Source organism: Sus scrofa, chromosome 4 (assembly GCF_054392235.1).
Source record: "Sus scrofa isolate SSC_HxYL_T2T_F1_AM1 chromosome 4, Sscrofa_HxYL_maternal_Yorkshire_Landrace_v2.0, whole genome shotgun sequence".
Classification (NCBI taxonomy): Eukaryota; Metazoa; Chordata; class Mammalia; order Artiodactyla; family Suidae; genus Sus; species Sus scrofa.
In genome coordinates, this window is record NC_139386.1 from 105,481,821 (window position 1) to 105,498,411 (window position 16,591).

At 40.8% G+C, this 16,591-nt stretch overlaps 1 long non-coding RNA gene across 8 annotated transcripts in view; it reads left to right on the forward strand.

Moving 5' to 3' along the window:
• The window catches only part of LOC110260431 (uncharacterized), a 52,303-nt gene that overhangs the window by 3,597 nt on the left and 32,115 nt on the right, over positions 1-16,591 (forward strand). For 2 of the 8 annotated variants that reach the window (XR_014844304.1, XR_014844305.1), the window contains exon 2: positions 248-436. The exons of the other annotated variants lie outside the window; for them this stretch is intronic. This is a non-coding gene — a long non-coding RNA (uncharacterized LOC110260431). The remainder of the gene's footprint in view (positions 1-247; positions 437-16,591) is intronic. 8 annotated transcript variants of the gene reach the window in all.

A 16,591-nucleotide genomic window follows, 5' to 3' on the forward strand; every position in this document is an offset into this window, starting at 1 on the left:
TTATGATGAGTGATGTTGAGCCTTTTTTCCACGTGCTTGTGTGGCCATGTGCACGTCCTCTTTGGAAAAATGTCCGTTGAGGTCTTGTGCCAAGTTTGAATTGGGTCGTTTGTCTTTTGGTCTTGAGTTGTGGGAGCTGTGTATATATTGTGGCTGTTGCTCAACTGACCCTCATTGATCAAGTTGTAAGGTCTTCCTTTGTTTGACATTTTCCACCCTGGTTGGGACTTTGTTCTTTATTTTTTAGGAACCTCTTTTCAGGATCTCGAGAGTGATTTTCCAGCTGTGATTTTTAAAAGGGGGTGCCACACAAATGCAGAGTAATAGAAGCTGGATTGACTTTCCCCTGGGAAACAACAAAACCAAACAACAGCGATAAACTGGACAAAGTCGATGAAACAAAGATTTTCAAGAAACTGGGCATCAGGCAATAGAGGTAATGAGTGATCCCTGAGAGATGAAAATCAAGCTGGTGAGCCCCACCGTTGCTCCAGTGTACCACCTGGAGAGAGTTTGCAATCCAGGCAGGGGAGGGGAAAGTGAAAGGAAGCCCAGTGGACCTCACTGACTTGCTCCTCATCCTCGTCTTCCCTCACATCCAGTGGAACCCATTGGTGTCTGCTGCTATTGCTCTACCTGTAGACACCCAGGCTGAGCTGGGAGGAGTCGTCTTTAAACTCCCTTCAGTAAGGAATGGGGGTCCTCGCTTTGTATCCCCCCAGTGCAATTAGCATAGTGCTCTACTCCCAGGGGCTCCATGAATGCATTCCTGGACCTCCACACATTTAGGCTCCAAGTTATCTAGATGAGAAGAGATGTTGGACTTTATAGCACATGATAGGAGAGAGGAGTGAACCAAGGATTGGTAGGGCATTCTGTTTCTAAGAGAACTAAAGACACATCAACCACTTCAAAGCCAGGATTTTACTGCCAGACCCTGTGTGTCCTCCTGGCAAACTTGAAAGGTGCTTTGCTCCTTTTTCACTTTAGTTATTGGATCTGAAATTTAAGGATAAAACACCAAGTTCTACGATCCTAGGAATGTGGCTGATACTTAAATTCTTTTTGAAGAGGGGAGAGAATTTGACTCTGGAAGTCATTTAAGTTGTCAGAGAGAAAGCTGATCACCCCTGATCATCATGACAAGGATGAACATCTAAAGCTTATGCTACTTGCGTCTTCATGTCTCCTGCTGACCAGGACATCGACAGTCGAGACAGATGTTAGCAGTTTCCTGGGCAGACCTTGATGGTATTGACTTCTTTGTGGCAGCCTGGTTCCCAGGGGTTTCTTGTATCGTGAGAGGCTGGAGTCTGGCTGAGAACCAGGGTTTGGGGGCCAGGACAGGTCACCAGCTGAGTAGGGTCACCAGGCTCAGGACCAATCCTGAGGTCATTTCTAGGCAGCATGGGCCCCTTCCTCCAATGGATCCACTCTGACTTCCCTTCTCATGATCTCCTGTCCTGGACTGAGAGCTCCGTGAATGTTGGATGAGTCTTTTATGCAGCCTGTATTGATGACCCCTGGTACAGAGGCAAGCACTGAGGAGGCTCCCCGGGACACTTGTTCACTGCCTGCATAAAAGAGGTTGCAAGTCTCTGGTCATTTCAACTACATTCCCATCCAGATGTCCTGTCAGAGATGCTCTGCTTTCTCTTGGGATGTAGCAAATCCTCTTCATTAAAGAGGAGTCTGCCCTCCACTCTCCTTCCCCACGACACTGACATGAGGTGACTGATGAAGGCACCCCCGTCCTCAGGAATTCCCCTCTGTGGTTCAATGTCACTAGGAAGAAATGTCCTCAGGCTACCCTCCCATCCTCTGGCTGCCACAACACTCTAACAGGAACCACCACATTTTGTGGAAACTCTCCACATGTATTCTTCTTCCCACAGCGTTGATTTCCTCAGGTCAGTCTTACTGCTGTCTGAACTCCAGCTTCTGAACGCAGCCTAAGGAAAAGTAAACCCTGACCAATATTTAAGGGAGATTGTGTGGAAAGCCTGTCAAACCGAAAATACAGATGACTGTTATTAGTGTCTCAGCTTCAGATGGAAGGGTCCCCTTATCCTGGCCCCTCCTGACCTGAGGGCAGAAGTGATTTAGCAAAGAAGGAGCACCTACAGGCCTTCTCCAGCCATCATCCATCCTTCTCATCTCACCCTTCCTTGGAGAGCACCCACTGTGAGCGCAGATACAAGGTGGAAACCGAAAGGTGCCATCCTCCTGCTCTCAGGATTGGTGCTTCCCTGCAGTATCAACAATATTACAGTGACGTCTTGGAGGTGGTATTCAACATACCCTTCGCCTTATATACCATATGTCAACACGTCACTACAAAGCTTAGTAAACACCTGTGAGTCCTTGGCAGAAGTTGCTGTGTGGGGAAAAGCCAGTTTTAAATGTCCACTCCTCTGTTGATGGCCATTTCAGGTGTTTCCATGTCTTGGCTATTGCAGTTAGTGCTGCAGTGAACATTAGAGTACGTGTATCTTTTCGAGGCATGGTTTTCTCTGGATAGATGCCCAGGAGTGGGATTGCTGGATCAAATGGTAGTTCTATGTTTAGTTTTCAGAGGCGTCTCCCTACTCTCTTCCACAGTGGTTGCACCAATTTACAATTCCACCAACAGTGTCCTAGGGTTTCCTTTTTCTCCACACCGTCTCCAGCACTTACTGTTTGTAGACGTTTTGATGATGGCCATCTGGCTGGTGTAAGGTGGTACCTCATCGTGGTTTTGATTTGCATTTCTCTAATGATGAGTGATGTTGAACATCATTTCATATGTTTTTTGGCCATCAGTATGTCTTCTTTGGGGAATTGTCTGTGTAGATCTTCTGCCCATTTTTGGATGGGGTTGTTTGTTTTTTTGGTATTGAGCTGCAGAAGGTGTTTATAAATTTTGGAGTTTAATCCCTTGTCAGTCGATTCACTTGCAAAGATTTTCTCCCACTCTGTGGGTTGTCTTTTCCTGTTGTTTAGGGTTTCCTTTGCTGTGCAGAAACTTTTAATTTTAATTAGGTCCCATTTGTTTCTTTTAGTTTTTATTGTCAATACTCTAAGAGGTGGATTTGAGAAGATGTTGCTGTCGTTTTTGTCGGAGAGTGTTTGGCCTATGTTTTCCTTGATGAGGTTTATAGTATCTGGTCTTATATCTAGGTCTTTAATCTATGTTGAGTTTATTGTTGTGTGTGGTGTTAGGGAGTGTTACAATTTCGTTCTTTTCCATGTGGCTGTCTGGTTTTCCCAGCATCACTTATTGAACAAGCTGTCCTTTCTCTATTGTATATCCTTGCCTCCTTTGTCATAGATGAGGTGGCTGTAGGTGCGTGGGTTTAATTCTGGGCTTTCTATCCTGTTCCACTGATCTACATTTCTGTCTTTGTGCCAGTACCATGCAGTTTTGAGGATTGTTGCTTTGTAGTATAGTCTTGAGTCCAGGAGCCTGATTCCTCCAGTTCCATGTTTCTTTTTCAGGATGTCTTTGGCAATTCTGGGTCTTTTGTGCTTCCACACAAACATGAAAATATTTTGTTTGAGTTCTGTGAAAAATGTCCTTGGTACTTTGATAGGGATTGCATTGACTCTGTAGATTGCCTTAGGCAGTATATTCATTTTGATAATATTAACTCTTCCAATCCCCAAGCATGGTATATCTTTCCATCTATTTGTGTCATCTTTGATTTCTTTCATAGTGTCTTATAGTTTTCAGAGTACAGGTCAGGTCTTTTGTCTCTTTAGGTAGGTTTCCTCCTGGGTATTTTATTCCTTTGGATGCAATGGTAAAGGGCATTGCTTCCCTAAATTCTTTTTCTGCTCCTTCATTGTTAGTGTATAGAAATGCTGTTGATTTCTGTGTATTAATTTTGTATCCTGCGAGTTTGCCAAATTCCTGGATGAGCTCTAACAGTTTTCTGGTGGAGTGTTTAGGATTCTGTAGGTAATGTATCATGTCCTCTGCAAATAGGGATAGTTTTACATCTCCCTTTCCAATTTGGATTCCTTGTATTTCTTTTACCTCTCTGATTGCCGTACCTAGGACTTGTAACACTATGTTGAAGAGTAGTGGTGAGAGCAGACATCCTTGTCTCCTTCCTGATCTTGGCAGGAATTCTTTCAGCTTTTCACCATTGAGAATGATGTCCGCTGTGTTTTTGTCATATGTGGCCTTTCTGATGTTGAGGTAGGTTCCCTCTATGCCACTTTCTGAAGGGTTTTTATCAGACATGGGTGTTGGATTTTGTCAAAGGCTTTTTCTGTGTCAATTGAGAGGATCATATGGTTTTTATTCTTCAGTTTGTTAAAGGGGTGTATCACACTGATGGATTTGTGGCTATTGAAGAACCCTTGCATCCCTGGGATGAATCCCACTTGATCATGATGTATGATCCTTTTAATGTATTGTTGGATGCAGTTTGCTAGTATTTTGTTTAGGATTTTTGCATCGATGTTCATCAGTGAAATTGGCCTGTAGTTTTCTTTTTTTGTGGTATCGTTGTCTGGTTTTGGTATCAGGGTAATGGTGGCCTCATCAAATGAGTTTGGGAGTGTCCCTTTCTCTGGGATTTTTTGCAATAGTTTCATAAGGATAGGTGTTAGCTCTTCTCTAAATGTTTGGTAGAATTCGATGTGAAGCTATCTGGTCCTGGACTTCTGTTTGTTGGAAGTTTCTTAATCACAGTTTCAGTTCTTGTGATGGGTCCATTCATCTAATATTTCATCTTGGTTTAGTCTTGGAAGATGGTACTTTTCTAAGAATTTGTCCATTTGTTCTAAGTTTTCCATTTTGTTGGCATATAGTTGCATATAGTCGTCTCTTATGATCCTTATGACCTTACAGCAATTGACAGATCAATCTTGTATTTCTGTGATGTCCGTTGTTACTTCTCCTTTTTCATTTCTAATTTTATTGATTTGAGTCCTCTCTCTTTTTTGCTTGCTAAGTCTGGCTAGGGGTTTATCAATTTTGTTGATCTTTTCAAAGAACCAGCTTTTCGTTTCATTGATCTTTTCTATGGTTTTCTTTGTTTCTATTTCATTGATTTCTGCTCTGATCTTTATGATTTCTTTCCTTCTACTACCTTTATGTCTTGTCTGTTCTCGCTCAATCTGCTTTAGATGTAAAGATAGCTTGTTTATTTGAGCTTGTTCTTGTTTCCTGAGGTGGGCTTATACTGCTATAAATGTTCCGCTTAGAATGGCTTTTGCTGCATCCCATCGGTTTTGGAGTGTCATATCTTTGTTATCCTTTGCTGCCAGGTATTTTTTAATTTCCTCTTTGATATCTTCAGTGATCCATTGGTTGTTTAGTAGCATGTTGTTTAGTCTACATGTGTTTGTGTTTCTTGCCGTTTTTTTCTTGTTGTTGATTTCCAGTTGTATAGCATTGTGGTTGGAAAAGATGATTGATATGACTTCAGTTTTCTTAAAGTTACTGAGATTGGATTTGTAGCCCAGGATATGATCAATCTTAGAGAATGTTCCATGTGCTCTTGAGAAGAATGTGTATTCTGTTGCTTTTGGATGGAATGTCCTATAAATATCTATTAAGTCCATCTGGTTTAATGCTTCATTCAGGGCCTGTGTTTCCTTATTGATTTTCTGTCTGGTTGATCTGTCCATTGCTGTAAGTGGGGTGTTAAAGTCCCCCACTATGATTGTGTTATTGTCTATTTGTCCTTTTAAGGTTGTTAGCAGTTGCCTTATATATGGTGGTGAACCTGTGTTGGGTGTGTAGATATTTAAAATTGTTATATCATCTTCTTGGATTAATCCTTTGATCATTATGTAATGTCCTTCTTTGTCCCTGAAAATATTCTTCATCTTAAAGTCGATTTTGTCTGATATGAGTATTGCTACTCCAGCTGTCTTTTGATCCCCGTTTGCATGAAATATTTTCTTCCATCCTCTCCCTTTCAATTTGTATGTGTCCCTAGAAGTGAAGTGGGTCTCTTGAAGACAGTAGATATATGGGTCTTGTTTTTGTATCCATTCGTATGTATCCCTAGAAGTGAACTGGGTCTCTTGAAGACAGCAGATATATGGGTCTTGTTTTGTATCCATTTTGGTTGGGGCGTTTAGTTCATTAACATTTAAGGTAATTATTGATATGTATGTTCTTATTGCCATTTTATTAATTGCTTTGGATTTGTTTTTGCTGCTCTTTTTCCTTTCTTTCTTCTCTTGTTCTTTTCTGCCTAGAGAAGTTCCTTTCGTATTTGTTGTAAGGCTGGTTTAGTGTTGCTGAATTCTCTCAGCTTTTGCTTATCTGTGAAGGTTTTGATTTCTCCTTCACATCTGAATGAGAGCCTTGGTGGGTAGTGTAATCTTGGTTGGAGGTGTTTTCCTTTCATCACATTAAGTATATCATGCCACTCCCTTCTGGCCTTCAGAGTGATAGCCTTATCAGGGTTCCCTTGTATGTGATTTGTTTCTTTTCCCTAGCTGCTTTCAGGATTTTCTCTTTGTCTTTAATATTGGACTGTTAGATTAGTATGTGTCTTGGGGTGCTCCTCCTTGGGTTTATTTTATGTGGTACTCGTACTTCCTGGATTTGAGTGAGTGATTCCTTCCCCATGTTAGGGAAGTGTTCGGCTAGTATCTCTTGGAATATTTTTTCTGTCCCCTTCTCTCTCTCTTCTCCTTCTGGCACCCCTATAATACGGATGTTGGTGCGTTTCACGTTGTCCCAGAGTTCTCTGAGACTCTCTTCATTTGTTTTCAATCTTTTTTCTCTTTTCTGTTCTGCATCCGTAATTTCTACTAATCTGTCCTCCACCTCGCTTATTCATTCTTCTGCCTTGTGTGTTCTGCTGTTAGCTGCTTCTAGTGAAGTTTTTATTTCAGTTGTTGTATTTTGCATCTCTTCTTGTTGAAGTTTTATATCTTGTATCTCTTTGGTCAGTGTTTCCTGGAAGTTATCCATCTTTGCCTCCAGTTTATTTCCAATGTCTTGCATCTTCTTCAGCATCAACAGTCTAAAGTCTTTTTCCTGGAGGCTGAGAATCTCCTCCTTGCTTAGCTGATTTTCTGGGGTTTTTCCTTTCTCCCTGATCTGAGTTATAGTCCTCTGTCTTTTCATTTTTATAGGTTTTTGATGTGGTGACCATTTAGAGATAATAGAGTTGTAGTCTCTCGTCCTTCTGGTGTGTGCCCCCCTTGTGGCCAAAGTCTGTGTGGGGGCTTAGTGTAGGCTTCCTGATGGGAGCAGCTGATGCCTGCCCACTGGTAGGTGGAGCTGATTTAATCCCTCTGGTGGGTGGGGCTTAGTCTCTGGATGGGAGTAGAGGCAGTTGTGTGCCTGAGGGGTCTTTAGGTAGCCTGTTTACTGAGGGGTGGGGCTGTGACCCCACCTGGGTTGTTGTTTGCCCTGGGGCTTCTCAGCAGCTGGCTGATGGGTGGGGCCAGATTTTCCCAAAATGGCCACCTCCAGAGAAGGGCACTGCTGCCGAATATTCCCAAGAGCTTTGCTTTCAATGTCCTTCCCTCACAACAAGCCACATTCACCCCTGTTTTCCCAGGATGTCCTCCAAGAACTGCAGTGAGATTTGACCCAGATTCCCTTGGAGTCTTTGCTTTGCCCTGGGACCCAGTGTACATGAACGTCTGTGTGTGCCTTTTAAGAATGGGGTCTCCATTTCCCCCAGTCCAGTGGCGCTCCTGTGCACAAGCCCCACTGGCCTTCAATGCCAGATGCTCCGGGGCTCTTTCTCCCCGTGCCAGATCCCGACACGTGAGAGTTTGATGTGTGGCTCAGAACTCTCACTCCTGTAGGTGAGTCTCTGTGAAGCAATTAGATTCCAGTCTGTGGAGCTTCCCACCCAGGAGGTATGGGGTTGTTTATATCGTGAAATCACCCCTCCTACCTCTTGATGTGTCCTCCTCTTTTTCTTCTGGAGTAGGATATCTTTTTTAAGGTTTCTGGTCCATTTGGGTGAAGAGTGCTCAGTCTTTAAGTTGTGAATTTTGTTGTTTTTAGGAGAGAAGTTGAGCTCCAGTCCTTCTATTCTGCCATCTTAACTCTGTCTCCATCTTCTTTATTTTAAATTGTATTTTGTCTGATAGGAGGATTGCTACTCCTGCTTTTCTATAATTTCTTTCTTTCTTTCTTTCTTTCTTTCTTTCTTTCTTTCTTTCTTTCTTTCTTTCTTTCTTTCTTTCTTCCTTCCTTCCTTCCTTCCTTCCTTCCTTCCTTCCTTCCTTCCTTCCTATCTTTCTATCTTTCTTTCTTTCTTTCTTTTGTGTCTTTTTGCTTTTTCTAGGGCCACTCCCAGGTCATATGGAGGTTCCCAGGCTAAGGGTCTAATTGGAGCTGTAACCGCCAGCCTACACCAGAGCCACAGCAATGTGGGTTCCAAGCCGCATCTGTGACCTACACCACAGCTCATGGCGACACCGGATCCTTAACCCACTGAGCAAGGTCAGGGATTGAACCCACAACCTCATGGTTCCTAGTCAGATTCATTAACCACTGAGTCACGATGGGAACGCCTGCTTTTCTGTCATTTCCATTTGCATGTAATATTTTCTTCCATCCCCTCACCTTACGTCTGTATGTGTCCTGAGATCTGAGGTGGGTCTCCGGTAGATAGCATATATATGGGTGTTTTGCATCAATTCAGTAGCCTTTTTCTTTTAGTTCGAGCATTTCATCCTTTTACATTTAGTGTAATTAAGGATAAGTATATACTTATTGTTGCTTTATTAATTTTTTTTGGATTACTATTTCGCATCTTTTTTCTTCCCTTCCTCTCTTTGTTGTCTTGTCTTTTTTCTTTTTTCTTTTTTTTTCTAGGGCCGCACCCGCAGCATATGGAGGTTCCCAGGCTAGGGGTCTCATTGGAGCTGTAGCTGCTGGCCTACACCAGAGCCACAGCAATGTGGGATCCGATCTGTATCTGCGACCTACACTACAGCTCACAGCAATGCTGGATCCTTACCCCACTGATCAAGGCCAGGGATTGAACCTGCCACCTCCTGGTTCCTAGTCACATTCTTTAACCACTGAGCCATGATGGGCACTCCTTTGTTGTCTTTTCTTGTGATTTGGTGACCATCTTAACGTTATGCTTGGCTTGTTTTTTCTTTTTTATGTGTGTGACCATTGTAGTTATTTGACTAGTGGTTCCCCTTATATTTTGATATATCATCTATATGTGTGCAGAGTTGTTTCTGCTTGCTGGTCTCCTTACTTTCAAATGCATTTTCAGTGTTCTTCATTTGTCCTCTCCTCTTCACATGCTTGCTAGATTAGGTATCATATTTGTCAAGGAGTGATATCCTCCTTTTAAAGTATCTTTGCCTTTACCAGTGAGCTTTTTCATTTGTAATATTCTTGTTTCTAATTGTAGCTTTTCCTTTTCTGCTTAGAGAAGTTCCTTTGGTAGTTGAAGTAGCGCTGGTTTGGAGGTGCTGAATTCTCTTAGCTTTTGCTTGTATGTGAAGCTTTGATGTCTCCATCAAATCTGAAGGAAGGCTTGGATGTGTAGAGTATTCTTGGTTCTAGGTTCCTCCTCTTTGTCACCTCAAATATATTTTGCCACAGGCTTCTGGCTTGTAGAGTTCTGGTGAGAGATCAGCTGTTATCCTTATGGGAATTCCCTTATATGGAATTTGTTGCTTCTTCCTTATGGCATATAATATTTTTCTTTGAATTTAATTTTTGCTAATTTGATTAGTTATGTGTCTTGATGTATTTCTTCTGGGGTTTATTTTGTATGGTATCCTCTGTGCTTCCACTTGAGAGAGTGTTTCCTTTCCCATATTTGGAAACTTTTTGGTTCCAATCTCTTCACATATTTTCTCTCCCCCTTCTCTCTCTCTTCTCCTTCTGGAAACCCTGTGATGCATATGTTGGTATATTTAATGTTGTCCCAGAGGTCTCCTAGACTCTCAGTTTTTTCATTCTTTTTTCTTTATTCTTTTCGGTAGCAGTGATTTCCACCGCTCTGTCTTCCACCTCACTTACTCCTTCTTCTGCTTCCATTAACTTGCCATTGGTTCCATCTTCATTATTTTTCATTTCCGCTATTGCACTATTCATTTTGTTCTTTAACTTCTCTAGCTCTTTGTTAAACATTTCTTTTAAGTTTTCAATCTGTGTCTCCATTTTTTTCCCCAAGATCTTGGATCATCTTTACTATCATATCATCACTCTGAATTCTTTTTCAGGTAAATTGCCTGTCTCATCATTTAGTGGTTTTTGTGTGTACCTTTGTCTGAAAGCTGCTGTTTTGTCATCTCAGAGCGTCTACCGTTCTGTTTCTCGTCCCCTTGACAGTTGGTATGTAGATGTTGAAGCAGGTGCCTAGTCCTGGAGTTCTGAAGGGTGGTAGTGTACCCAGAGCATGTGTTGGGAGTAACAGTATCATGCCTCTTCTCCTGTAGCTGGAGGCTAGGTTTGTGGAGGACTGTTTCCTTTTTAACTGCTTCAGACTATTTGGCTAGAGTTTGTCCTCCATTTTTGGCTGATCTCGTTGCAGGTGGGGAACTTCCCAGGGTGCAGGAGTTATTCCTCTTTCCAGCTCCTTCCTTGTTGAGCAGGTCCCTTTCCTTTTCTTTTTCTCGTGTTCTTCTCTCTTATGTCCTGTCTGGTTTTGTACTGTTTTACTTGTTCTATCATAAGCTTGAAGTCTTTTGTCAGTTTTTCACAAATTTTCTGCATGAATAGTTCCACATGGCATTCCTGTCCTGGCACAGTGGTTAACGAATCTGACTAGGAACCATGAGGTTGTGGGTTCGATCCCTGGCCTTGCTCAGTGGGTTGAGGATCCGGTGTTGCTGTGAGCTGTGGTGTAGGTTGCATGCGTGGCTCAGATCCCGAGTTGCTGTGGCTCTGGTATAGGCCAGTGGCTGCAGCTCTATTGGATCCCTAGCCTGGGAACTTCCATGTGCCGTGGGAGTGGCTCTGGAGGGGGCAGGAGGACAAGAAAAAAAAAAAAAAAGTAGTTCCACATGTAGTTGTATTTGTGGGAGTAGATGAGCCTTATGTCCTGCTACTCCACCATCTTAGACCTCCTCTGATAGCTTTATTATGATGTTGGAAGCAAAAGTACATAACCGAGAGCTTTTCCCAAGGAATGTTTAAAGATCTTTATGTAAATATTTATGTTGTGACTTATATATTTTTCAATTAAAGATCCTTAATTCAAGGGAAAAAAAGTACTTCATTTTTTTTCATTGTTATTGAATTATGTGTTTTAGGAGTTCCTCCTGTGGCACAGTGGGTTAAGGATCAGGCATTGTCACTGTTGCAGCTTGGGTCACTGAGGTGGTATGGGTTTGATTCCCTGGCCCTGGAACTTTCACATGCCCTAGGCATGGCCAGAAACATAAAAGTAAAAATAGATATGTATGTTTTAAACTGTGGTTTGCAACCCAACTGCATCAGAATCTCCTGGGGGTGTTTATGTGAAATATGGCAGCTTGTAGGGACGCACACCCATTAAATCTCTTAAGACTGGATCTCAGGAGGTAGTTTCTATAATTTTCACAGCTGATTCCAAGGCACCTTAAATTTAAAAGCCACTGTTGGAGTTCTCGTTTTGGCGCAGTGGTTAACAAATCTGACTAGGAACCATGAGGTTAGAGGTTCCATCCCTGGCCTTGCTCAGTGGTTAAGGATTCAGCGTTGCCATGAGTTGTGGTGTAGGTTGCAGATGCAGCTCAGATCCTGCATTGCTGTGGCTCTGTCATAGGCCAGTGGCTACAGCTCCGATTCGACCCCTAGTGTGGGAACCTCTATGAGACACAGGAGCAGCCCTAGAAAATGCAAAAAGACAAGAAATAAATAAATAAAAGCCACTTTTATATTTTTAGACTGGAGATTCTGACAAAATGACACTAGAGTAAACATTCTTTTAAACTTCAAGCATTAGACCCTGAGCTTTTTTTTCATTCTGTTAGTTTTATTCTTTGTTCTATTTCCACCCTTTAAAAAAATCAAAAGTTACTATCTATCATATGATTATTGCTCCAAACCTTTTGTAGTTAAAGGAGGGATATTGCTCTGAAAGTCAACCAGTGAGTGGTTAAAACATCATTCTCATTAGAAGCATATTTATTGTTCCTAACCAAATTACCTGATAATTGTCAACGTGCTCCTTTCAAAAAACAGTTCCTAGTATTTTCCCACAAATTATATGAAGTTATTCCTATGTGATAATAACATTATATAAAAATTTTCAGATATTGGGTACTTAATATGCTATGAGATACATTTGGTTATTTGGGATTAGGGATGCAAAGAACATGTCTTATTCACCCTTCTTGACTCCCTAGAGTCTAAAAGAGTGCTGAAATAATAACAGGTGCATAATTAGCACTTGTTTTCCCTTGTCACCTCCTTTCTTTTATCAGTATGGAGTTGGAACACAGAGATTGACTATATGTATGATAAGTTGACCCTTTGATCTCAAAATGTTGCCTATATTTTCTCACTGCGCCTACTTCCAGTGTTGAAGTTGTTTTTTACAGTTCCCCTGTAGTAGAAAGCAAGTGATATATATTAAGAGCTGCAGGGTGTTAGATATCTTGACAAGCTTTTTTTGTTTTTTTCTGTTTATAGGTGCACCTGCAGCATATGGACGTTCTCAGGCTAGGGGTCAAATCAGAGCCGCAGCTGCCAGCCTGCTCCACAGCAACACCCGATCTGATCCACATCTGTGACCTGTGCCACAGCTTGTAGCAGTGCCGGATCCTTAACCCACTGAGTGAGGCCAGAGGTTGAACCCACATCCTCACCGACACTATATAGGGTTCTTAACCCGCTGAACCACAAAGAGCCCCCTTGAAAGGCTCTTTAAGAATGTTATATCATTCTTTCCTCCTAGCAGTGCTTTTTAAAGAATACAATTTACAATATTGTGTTAGTTTCAGGTGTACAACAGAGTGAATATATACGTATTTTTTCAGATTATTTTCCACTATAGGTTATTACAGTATATCAAATATAGTTCCCTATGCTATGGTGTAAATCCTTCTTGCTTATCTATTTTATTGATGCTAGTTTGCATTTGTTAATCCTATACTCCTTATTTATTCTTCCCCTCCTCCCTATTCTTTTTTCTAACCATAAGTTTCCTTTCTGTGTATGTGAATCTGTCTCTGTTTTGTAAATAGATTCATTTGTATAATTTTTTAGATTCCACATCTAAGTGATATACTATTTGTCCTTCTCTGACATATTGCACTAAGTGTAATATTCTCTAGGCCAATCCATGTTGCTGTAAATGGCAATGTTTCATTCATTCTTTCACACAGTAATATTCCACTGTGTGTATGTGAGGGCATATATATAATATAGAACAATCTTCTTAAGTCAGTCATCTGTTGATGGGCACTTGGGTCGTTTCCATGTCTTAGCTCTTGTAAATAGTAGTGCTGTGAACATTGGGGTGCTTGTATCTTTTCAAATTAGTTTTCGTCTTTCCTGAATTTACATGCAGCAGTAGGATTGCTGGATCATATGGTAGCTCTATTTTATTTTCTAAGGAACCTCCATACTCTTCCCCACGGTGGTCATACCAATTTACATTCCCTCCAACAGTTTAGGAGGGCTCCTTTTTCTCCACACTCCCTAGCATGTTTTATTTGTCGACTTTTTGTTGATAGCCATTCTGATACCTCATTGTACTTCTGATTTGCATTTCTTTAATAATTAGTGATGAGCATTTTTTCATGTGCTTCTTGGCCATTTATATCTGCTTTGGAAAAAAATGTCTATTTAGATATTCTGCCCATTTTTTGATTGGTCATCAATTTTTCAATATTGAGTTGTAGAAGCTGTTGGTGTATTTTGGATATTAACTCCTTGTCAGTTGCATCATTTGTAAGTATTTTCTCCCGTTTTGAGGATTGTGTTTCATTTTGTTCATGGTTTCCTTTGCTATGCGAAAGCTTTTTAAGTTTAATTAGGTCGCATTTGTCTATTTTTCCTTTTATTTATTTTGCCTCGGGAGACTGAACTAAGAAAATATGGCCATGATTGACATCCAAGAAAGTTTTGCTTATTGTATCTTCTAGGAATGTTACGGTATCATGACTTAAATTTAGGTCCTGAGTCTATTTTGAGTTTACTTTTGTGTATGACATGGGAGAGTATCCTAACTTCCCTGATTTACATGGAGCTGTCCAGCTTTCCCAGCCACATTTATTGAAGAGATATATCCTACATTGTGTAGTCTAGCCTCCTCTGTTGAAGATTGACTGTAGGTGTGTGGGTTTTTTTCTGGGTTCTCTGTTCTGTTCCATTGATCTATATGTTCGTTTTTGTGCCAGTACCATGCATTGTTGATTACTGTAGCTTAGGAGTACTCTCTGAAGTCTGGGAGGGTTATGCCTCCTCCTTTTTTCTTGTTCCTCCAAATTGCTGTGGCAATTCTAGGCCTTTTGTGTTCCATATACATTTTAGGGTTATTTGTTCTAGTTATGTTTAAAATTGCATGGGTTTGCATTAAATCTGTAGATTGCTTTGGGTGGTGTGAGGATTTTTAAAATAGTAATTCTTCCAACTTAAGAGCATGGACTAGCTTTCCATTTCTTTGAATCATCTCCCATTTCCTTCATCAGTGTTTATAGTTTTCAGCACATAGGTCTTTCACTGCCTTGGATAAGTCTTTATTCATAAGCTTTTGTAGGGTGTTTTTTAAACAGGATTTTAAATAAGATTTTTTCTTTTCTTTCTGCTGTTTTATTGTTAAAAAAGAAATGAACAGATTTCTGTATGCTTTGTATCCTTCTACCTTGCTGAATTCATTAATTAGTTCTAATAGTTTTTGTGTGGAGTCTTTAGGGACCTCTATATAGACATCTTCTAGTTTTACCTCTTCCCTTTAAATCTGGATACGTTTCTTTCTTTTCCTTGGCTACTTGCTGTAGCTATGACTTCTGAATACTATGCTGAATAAAGGTGGTGAGAATGTGCATCTTTGTCTTGTCTGAATTTAGTGGGAAGTGTTTTAGCTTTTCCCTGTTCAGTATTATGTTGGCTATGGGTTTGTCATAAAGCTTTTATTATGTTGAGATACATTCCCTCTATACCCACTTTGGTGAGTTTCTATCATGAATGGATGTTGAATTTTGTCAAATGATTTTTCTGCATCTGTTGAGATGATTGTGTTTTTGTCTTTCCTTTTGTTAAAGTGGTGTATCATATTGATAGATTTGCATATATTGAACCATGCTTGTGACCGTGAATGAATCCAACGTGATCGTCGTGAATGATCTTTTTCATGTGTTGATGGATTTGGTTTGCTGTTATTTTTCTTCTTTTTTTGTTGCCACAGAACGCATGTGGAAGTTCCCAGGCCAGGGTTCAAACCCATGCCACAGCAGTGATGACACCAGATCCTTAAGCTGCTGTGCCAACTGGGAACTCCAGATTTGCTCATATTTTGTTGAGGCTTTTCTCATCTACATTTAGCAAAGATATTGGCCTGTAATTTTTTTTTCCTTTTTTGGCCACTCCAAGGCTTATGGAGTCCCCAGGCCAGCTACCAGATGTGAGCCACAGTTGTGACCCATACCTCAGCTGCAACAATGCTGGATCCTTTAACCAGCTGTGTTGGGCTGTGGATCTGACCTGCACCCTGGTGCTGCAGAGACGCCACTGATCCTGTGGCACGATAGCAGGAACTCCTGGCCTGTGATTTTCTTTTTTGGTATTATCTTTGACTGGTCTTGGTATTAGGGTGATGCTGGCTTCATAGAATGAATTTCGATGTGTTCCTTCTTCTTCAATCTTTTGGAATAGTGTGAGAATAGTTATACATTTTTCCTTGGACATTTGGTAGAATACCCCAGTGAAGTTGTTTGGTTTTGTACGTTTGTTTGAAGGAGTTTTTTTGTTTTTTAAATTACAGATACCGTTTCACCTCTAGTGATTTGTCTCTTCAAATAATGGTTTTTCTTGACTCAGTTTTGTCAGTCTCTGTGTTTCTAGAAATGTGTCTATTTCTTCTCAGTTGTCTGATTTATTAGCATACAATTCTTCATAGTATTTTAATTTTTTGGACTTCTGTGCTACCAATTATTATTTTTCCTGTTTAATTCCTATTTTTTTTTTTTTTTTGGCTTTTTTAGGGCAGCACTTGTGGCATATGGAGGTTCCCAGCCTAGGGGGCTCATTGGAGCAGCAGCTGCTGGCCTAGGCCACAACCAGAGCACTGCCAGATCCAAGCCCTGTCTGCGACCTGCACCACAGCTCATGTTAGTGCCGGATCCGTAAACCACTGAGCAAGGCCAGGGATTGAACCTGCATCCTCATGGATACTAGTCAGATTTGTTTTTGCAGAGCCATGATGGGAACTCCTAATTCCTAATTTTTATTTGGGTCTTTTTTCTTCTTGGTGAGCGTAGCTAGATATATGTTGATTTTGTTTATCTTTTCAAAAAACTAGCTCTTAAGTTTTATTGAGCTTTTCCACTGATTTTTGAATCATTATTTTATTTCCTCTCTGATCTTTATTATGTCCTTCCTTCTGCTGACTTTAGGTTGTATGTGTTCGTTCTCTCTTTCTTTTAAATGTTAGGTTAGGTTGTTTGAGATTTTTCCATGTTTCTTGAGTAAGGGCCTGTATCAGTATAAGTTTCC